We start from the raw sequence: 9,165 nt of genomic DNA, 5'->3' as shown, positions 1-9,165 counted from the left end.
ATAAGAGTGCTACAGCAATCAATCTAAGAAGATTATATTTAAATATGCAAATTCCGGGCGATAATGCGGGAAAAAGGGTGGTAGTGTCTTTGGATGCCCATAAGGCTTTTGACTGTGTAGAATGGAAGTACTTGTGGTCGGTCCTGTTGGGCTTTGGGTTCGGGCCTAGGTTTATGTCTTGGGTGGGGTTGCTGTATTCCTCTCCGACGGCAAAAATCAGAGTAAACAATAAATTATCTGATAGTTTCTCACTACATAGGGGTACGAGACAGGGATGCCCATTATCTCCGTTGCTGTTTGCCATCGCCGTGGAACCCCTAGCTATTAAAATAAGGGATACACAGGAGATAAAGGGATTTGTTTATGGAAGGAAGGAGGAGAAGGTGTCTCTGTACGCTGATGATATTCTGCTATACCTGGGGGACTCGGGGGAGAACTTGGATAATGCGATGGCATTAATTGAGGAATTCGGAGAATTTTCTGGACTCAAAATTAACTGGGATAAATCGTGCATCATGCCCATTGATACAGTAGATGGAGATATTGGGGAGGTTGGAATATCACCGAAATTGAGAGTAGTTTCGAGATTTAAATATCTGGGGATACAGATCGCCCTCCCTTTGAGTAGTTTTGAAGAACTTAATTTAAACCCTCTGCTACAAAAAGTTCGTTCCAAGATTTCGGCGTGGAATAAATTACATCTTTCGGTGATTGGAAGGGTAAATCTTTTAAAAATGATTGTGATGCCGCAGCTGCTGTATGTACTGCATAATTCTCCAATTTGGATCCCACAGAGTAGGTTCTGTAAAATTAAATCGCTGTTCGGCGACCTAATATGGGGGGGGGAAGCCCACGGTTTAAACAAGAAACGTTGCAGAGGCCGAAAGAGGACGGGGGGTGGCGCTTCCTAATCGCTGGGTATATTTTTTAGCAGCACAATGTCAACATATGGGAGGATGGGGGGAGGAGACGGGACAGGAACAATCGCCCAGTAGTTTGAGAAAGCTGTTTGGGAAATGGCCTTTGGGAGAGAGCCTGGAAGGGGGGCAGTTTTTAAAATTTGTCTCTAGGTTTCCTACGGTTCTCCTTATTCATAAGGTATGGGAGAAAGTTAAACAGATTAGGGGTGTCACGGGCCTTACTAAATACTCTCCAGTGTGGGATAACATAAATTTACAAGAATTCCAGCGAATGGAGGGATTTGGGCTTTGGAGAGAGGCAGGAATCAGACGGATGGGTCAGCTTGTGGGTCAGGGGAGACTTAAATCATTCATGGAGCTACAATCAGAGTTCCAGCTTCCACACTCAAATATGTATCATTATAAAAGAATTCAGCATGCGTATCGGTCGCAATGTCGGAGGAGGCCTGTTGAGGTCCAGATTGATGTCACGCTGGCCTCCATTTTGGGGAACAGCGAGACGAAGGGGGCAATCTCAGAAGTGTATAGAGATTTATTATTTACATTTCTAGTCAGTCATCCCATCAAGGCTAGAGTGAAATGGGAGGCTGAATTGGGAGAAATAAGTGATGATAGATGGGAATCTATTTTAGAATATGTGCCTAAGATTTCTATGAGCGAACCTGGGAGGATGTCTCAGCTGTACGTAATTCATAGAGCTTACAGAACTCCTGATAGATTGTTCAAGATGGGTTTGAGGTCTGATTCCGATTGTCCACGGTGTTCGCAGGAACGGGCAGATATGATGCACATGTTGTGGTGTTGCCCTAGATTGTCTACATACTGGACAGTTGTACTGAATCGGATCGAATGGATATATAAATGTGTAATCCCCAGGGACCCTTTGATCTGTATTTTAGGCTTTGTGGAAGAATTGGCAGCGGCGGCTATGGTCAAACTGGCGATTGCTAGACTGTTGTTCATAGCAAGGAAATTGATTGCCCGGTTTTGGATCAGAGAGGAGCCTCCGACTAGACGGGACTTTCTTGCGCAGGCGGAGCATATAATTTCATTGGAAAAAAGTATTTACACTAAGAGAAATAAACTTGAGGTGTTTCACAAGATATGGCAGCCATGGGTAGAATGGAGTTAGAGGGGTGGGAGGGACGTATTGGGATATGGAAGATATTCACATTACATAACTATATATGGATGTTGGAAAGAGTACTGGACGAGGAACGGGGAAGGCACTGAAGGGATCTCGGAGGGGGGATAGGGGGGGAAAAGGGGAGGAGTTTTGTTTTTGTTTATAAAAACATGTTTATATGTGAACAATTGCTTGATGTCATGTATATGATGTAATTGTTATCATAAATAAAAATTTATCTGATTAAAAAAAAAGGATAAGAGTGCCTCCGCCGCAGTCAGGTCTGCCTTAAGTATGCTAAGGTTCTTCATAAACCCCATGACATCTGACCAGAATTGGGCGAGAGTAGGACAGAACCAGAAAATGTGAGACAGGTTACCCCGCGACTCCCCACACCTCCAACACAGAGGGGAACTAATCAGTCCCAAATGATGCAGTTTTTCTGGTGTGTAGTACCATCGCAATAGTAACTTATAAGCCGACTCTTGAAATAGAACACAACGAAGCCATGAGAAGCAGCACAGATCTTTTGTTTGTCCAGTGGGGATAAAGAAATATTTAATTCCACTTCCCACGAATGTAGGAAAGGTGGCTGGGAGGAGTTTTCCTCATCTATGAGATTGGAATAGAATTTTGATACCACTTTCGGGACAAAATGGTTAACCTTCGTCAATATTTCCAACCAGAGCCATTTAGTGGGCAACTGAGTGTTTTGATTTGACTCATAAAGTAAGTTACGTGTGAGAGTTGTAAATGGTTTATGGGGCGTCTCCCCGCAGTCACTGGCCAGCCATTTGCGCATGGAATTTTCCCCTGTAATAGGTGAGAAATAGGATTGTTTGGTAATGAGGACCAGAGTCCATACGGGTCTGTGAAATCTGGTATAAATATGTAAGGTATGAGCCCAATTGGATTTTTATCTAGAAAGTTGTAGTGGGGTGCTCTTATCGGTATCAATGTGCGTCTGGTGCGTAGGATGGCCAGAAGGATATCTCCCAGACCAGTTTTAGGTAGTGGGCAATCTGTCCACAAGAATTTTAGCGCGTTCCTACCCATGAGCTGCATCTCTATGTGTGCATCCTGTCCTTTTTCTGCCCATTTTATTAATTTCAACCAGTTTGCCAATAAGATAGCCTGATGATAAGCCGTGAGATTAGGTAGGCCAACTCCCCCTCTTCGCTTTGGGCGCGATAGGAGTCGTAAGGGCAATCTGGCCCTTTTGTGTCTCCAAATTTCGCCATCAGGCGATCTAAAGCGCGTAAGAATGACTCAGGGAGTTCGATTGGGATCATACTCATCACATAGAATACTTTAGGGAACACGTATGACTTCATCACATTTACCCTACCCAACCAGGACAAGAGGGGAACGTCGTATGTCTTTAAAAGAGTTTCAACGTGTTCTAACAGGGGGAAGGGGGGGGGGGGGGGGGGGAGTTATACTGGAACAGTGTACAGGGGTCGCTCGAAATATATATCCCAAGGTACTTGAGTATTGCGTTGCCATGTAAAAGGGGCCAGGCTTTTCAGAATCTGAACATCCCTCTCCGCTGCCGTGATATTCAAAGCCTCAGATTTATCTACGTTTATTTTAAAATTTGAGAGTTCTCCGAATAGGGAGAAGAGTTCCAGGACCCTAGGAACTGCAGTTATCGGGTTAGATAAAAGTAATAAAAGGTAATCTGCGAAGGCAACCGCTTTCAATTCCAGCTGATTAATTTTAAACCCTTCAATCCCGGGGTCCTGCCTGATGGCTTGGAAGAATGACTCCATCACTAAGACGAATAAAGTAGGGGAGAGAGGGCAACCCTGCCTAGTGCCATTATTGATGGCAAAAGGTGCCAACAATATCCCATTCACCCTGACCCTGGCTGTAGGGAAGGCATACAGTGACATGATTGTGTCTATGAAAGGAGGAGGGAAGGCAAACCTCCACAAAACACAAGCCATATATCTCCAGCCAATACAGTCAAAAGCCTTTTTGGCATCTGTAGAGAGCAGGGTAAGTGGTTGACGTGACTGCTTAGCGTAAGAGATGGCCTGTAGGACCTTCCTAGAGTTGTCCCTCCCTTCCACGCACGAAACCAGCCTGGTCAGGGAGAACTAGATCAGCTAGCACCAGGTGTATCCTGTTAGCCAATATTTTGGTCCAAAGTTTGAGATCCACGTTCAGTAGAGAAATTGGACGGTAATTACGGCACAGGGTCCCCTCCCTCCCCTCCTTAGGTAGCACCGTGATGTGTGCCTCCAGGGCTTGCGGAGGAGGAGTTGAGCCCGAAAGGAACAGGTTGAACAGTTTAACCAAGCGCGGGACGAGAGTTTCTGCAAATGTCTTATAATAAATGATGGGAAAGCAATCTGGGCCCGGTGTTTTTCCTCCCGGGGTTGAGGCAATTGCCTCCTCTACTTCCTGGGTGGAGATTGGTGCAAGTAAAGTCGAATACTCAGAGGTGGGGATTACAGGTAATGTGAGGGTGGAGAGGAAGTCTTGTATGCGTTGAATCCCACTAGGGGGGTCTCTCATATCCACATGGGGATCTAAGTTGTATAGTGAGTGATAATATGAGCAAAATGCTTCAGCTATACCATCGGAGTCGGTCACAGTCTTTCCCCCCTCAGTGTGTATTTGCCGGATGAAACATTTTTCCCTCTATGCCTTTAACATTTTTGAGGTAAGCTTGCTTCCTCTATTCCCATGGATATATATTTTTTGTTTACAACGAGCATACATTTTGGCAGAACGCACATTGACTAAATCTTTAAGTTTTTCCCTTAATGACATCAGGTCTGCACGGACATTGTCTGACGTCTTCCGTTTGTGTAAGCGTTCCATAGTGGCAATTTGATGTAAGAGGGAGAGGATTTCCCTGTCTCTTCTCCTTTTAATGTGGGTCCCCAGGGAGATCAACTCCCCCCTCAAGACGGCTTTATGTGTTTCCCATATAATTGGGGTTAACCTCCCATCCACCATGTTCTCCCTGAAAAACCTCTTTAAAGAAAAATCAATCTGAGAAACATTATCCTTATTATCTAGAAGTGTTTCGTTCAGTCGCCATGTGAGAGGGGAGCGCGAGAGGGAGTCTAATTTTAATGCTATGAAGACCTGGGCATGGTCCGATAGCGTTATGGGGCCTATAGAGGTAGAAGTGACCGATTTGATGGACGAGGCTTGAACCAATATATAGTCGAGTCTATGATATGTGTCATGTGTGGGGGAATAAAATGTGTAGTCTTTGTCGGTGGGATGTACTAATCTCCAGGGGTCCACCAAGTGAAGGGACAAAAGTTTTTCCAAGAGCACCTTTCTCTCCTTTTTAGAGATTGACGATCTCCCCGTGATTTAAATGTTTTTAGTTTAATTTTTTTTTAATACTTTTAAAAACTTTTATGTGCTTTAACCCCTTCATAACATTTGACGTACTATACCATCCATGTGCCCTGGGCCTTAATGCCCATGGATGGTATAGTACGTCATGAGCAATCAGCCGTGCTCACGGGGGGAGCGTGGCTGATCGTGGCCGGGTTACGGACCACTCCCGGCACTTTAACCCCCGAAACACTGCGATCAAACATGATCGCAGCGTTCCGGGAGCAGGCAGAGGGGCTGTCAGCTCTGACGAGGAGTCACGATCACTCCCATGGTAACCCGATGTCGTCATGACTACATCCAGGTTACCAGAGCTCAGAGACTTCTTGTCGTGCACAGTGCATGTCAGGAAGTCTCTGAGGTCAGTGTGCACAGAGTGCAGCGATGACAGCTTCAATAGCATGCAGCTCTGCATGCTATAGAAGCGATCAGCCTGCACAAAATGAGAGTCCCATAGTGGGACACAGTGTAAAAGTAATAATTAAATAAAAAATTTTTTTGAATAATAGTAAAAAAAAATTAAAAAAAAAAAAATTAAAAAAAAATCAGTATTTATTCCATCAATAAATAATTATCTAAATTAAAAAAATCTAAACAATAAAAATACACATATTTAGTACTGCCGCTTCCGTAACGACCTGACCTATAAAACTGTCCCACTAGATATCCCTTTAGTGAACACCATTAAAAAGAAAAAAAAATACCCAAGGCAAAAAAACAATGCTTTATCATCACACCGCTGAGCAAAAAGTAGAATAACACGAGATTAAAAAGAGGGATATAAATAAACGTACCGCTGAAAACGTCATATTGTCCTGCAAAAAACGAGCCACCATACCGCTCCATCACCGGAAAAATAAAAAAGGTATATAGCTCTTAGAGTAAAGGGATGCAAAAATTATTTTTTTATATAAAATAGTTTTTATTGTATAAAAGCGCCAAAACATAAAAAAATTATATAAATGAGGTATCGCTGTCATCGTACTGACTTGAAGAATAAAACTGCTTTATCAATTTTACCACACGCGGAACGGTATAAACCCCCCCAAAAAAAATGAATTGCTGGTTTTTGTTCATTCTACCTCCTAAAAATCTGAATTTCAAAAAATTTCATGAGCCCGAAAATGGTACCAATAAAAACGTCAAGTCATCCCGCAAAAAACAAGACCTCACATGACTCTGTGGGCCAAAATATGAAAAAATTATAGGTCTCAAAATGTGGTGATGCAAAAACTATTTTTAGTGTGTGAGCGCTGCCAAACATAAAAACCCTCTATAAATAGTAAATCAAACTCCCCTTTATCACCCCCTTAGTTAGGGAAAAATAATAAAATAACAAAAATGTATTTATTTCCATTTTCCCATTATGGTTAGGGCTAGGATTAGGGTTGGGGCTAAAGTTAGGATTATGGTTACGGTTGGGAATAGGGATAGGATTAGGGGTGTGTTAGGGTTAGGTTTGTAGTTAGGGATTAGGGTTGCGATAGGGTTAGGGTTGGAGTTAGAATTGGGGGTTTTCCACTGTTTAGGCACATCAGGGGCTCTCCAAACGCGACATGACGTCTGATCTCAATTCCAGCGAATTTTGCATTGAAAAGTCAAACAGCACTCCTTCCCTTCCAAGCTCTGCCATGCGCCCAAACAGTGGTTTACCCCCACATATAGGGTATCAGCATACTCAGGACAAATTGCACAACTTTTGGGGTCCTATTTCTCCTGTTACCCTTGGGAAAATAAAAAATTGGGGGTGAAAAGATCATTTTTGTGAAAAAAATATTTTTATTTTTACGGCTCTACATTATAAACTTCTGTGAATCACTTGGGGATTCAAACTGCTCACCACACATCTAGATAAGTTCCTTAGGGGGTCTACTTTCCAAATTGGTGTCACTGGTGGGGGTGTTCCACTGTTTAGGCACATCAGGGGCTTTCCAAACGCGACATGGCGTCCGATCTCAATTCCAGTCAATTTTGAATTGAAAAGTCAAATGGCGCTCCTTCCCTTTCAAGCTCTGACATGCACCCAAACAGTGGTTTACCTGCATATATGGGGTATCAGCGTACTCAGGAAAAATTGGACAACAACTTTTGGCATCCAATTTCTCCTGTTACCCTTGGTAAAATAAAGCAAATTGGATCTGAATTAAATTTTTTTGTGAAAAAAAGTTAAATGTTCATTTTTTTAAAAAAACATTCCAAAAATTCCTGTGAAGCACCTGAAGGGTTAGTAAACTTCTTGAATGAGGGGTGCAGTTTTTAGAATAGTGTCACTTTTGGGTATTTTCTGCCATATAGACCCCTAAAAGTGACTTCAAATGTGATGTGGTCCCTTAAAAAAATGGTTTTGTAAATTTGTTGTAAAAATAAGAAATCGTTGGTCAAATTTTAACCCTCATAACTTCCTAAGATAAAAAATGTTGGTTCCAAAATTGTGCTGATGTGGGAAATTTTACTTAAGTATTTTGTGTGACACATCTCTTTGATTTAAGGGCATGAAAATTCAAAGTTGGGAAATTTTCAAAATTTTCGCCATAATTCTATATTTTGCACAAAACAAACTCAAGTCTTTTCAAAGAAATTTTACCACTCTCATGAAGTACAATATGTTACGAGAACACAATGTCAGAATCACCAGGATCCATGGAAGTGTTCCAGGGTTAATACCTCATAAAGGGACAGTGATCAGAATTGTAAAAATTGGCCTGGTCATTAACATGCAAACCACCCTTGGGGGTCAAGGGGTTAATAGTCTCCATGGGAGACTAGAAGCTGCGATCATGCAATTGCTTATGCTACACACAGCAGGTCTTTAGTCCTGCTCTCTGTAGCAGAAATGCTCACTTGCAATGAGCACCGACCGCTGGGCGGCGTTCATAACTATCCGGCTGTGACAACCACAGGGACCTCCTGCAGACCACGGGATGTCATGCCAATCCATCAGTAACCTGCAGTCATGTGACACAGGCATCGATGGGCAGAGTTTGTGACGGGCTTCCAGTTAAATGCTGCTGCCAAAGATTGACAGCAACATTTAACATGTCAAAGGTTGCGGGTGGATTGCTGGCTGTTAAGGGCACGTCAGCTAATGAAATCAGCTGACATGTGCCGGAAAAGATGTGGGCTTAGCACCGGAGCCCTCAGCAAACGGAAAGACTTGACATGCTCCGTACATTAATAAATCACCAAGCTTAGTACAGTGATTAAATGCAATGTTAAGGTCAGCCCCATATACAATTGTATCGCATCAACCTACAACTCCCAGTTTTTGTTTTTTTTTAACAATGGTAAGGAGATACTGTGAGTTGTTAACAGTCATAATCAGACTGTGGATCATACAGGAACCACAGCACTGATGAGATGCAGGAAGTATCACAAATAAACAATTACATCTAGGTACCTTGTAGGTGACATCTTCTCTGATTTAAGTTGTTCCCAACTCTTTTTGTCTCCATGTAGTACAGACCCCAAAATGAGATTTCACACCCAGTGCTCATCTCTGCAAATTTCCCTATTATATCTTCAGCAGCACTTCCCGACATGATGCCCTTAAAAAATAAAACCACCCTACCCGTGCCCTGTTCTGCTGATGACCTGAGGTTAGCATCCTCAATAATCAGAACCTCCCACTCCCGTCTCCAAGACTTTACACGTGCTGCGCCAATTCTTTGGAATGCACTTCTCAGGTCAATAAGATTAGTCCCCAATCCCTACAATTTTAAGCGTGCCCTGAAAACGCATTTATTCAGATTGGCC

Source organism: Dendrobates tinctorius, unplaced genomic scaffold (assembly GCF_039654945.1).
Source record: "Dendrobates tinctorius isolate UK_male_01 unplaced genomic scaffold, ASM3965494v1 ptg000060l, whole genome shotgun sequence".
Taxonomy (NCBI): Eukaryota; Metazoa; Chordata; class Amphibia; order Anura; family Dendrobatidae; genus Dendrobates; species Dendrobates tinctorius.
This window is presented reverse-complemented; position numbering follows the sequence as displayed.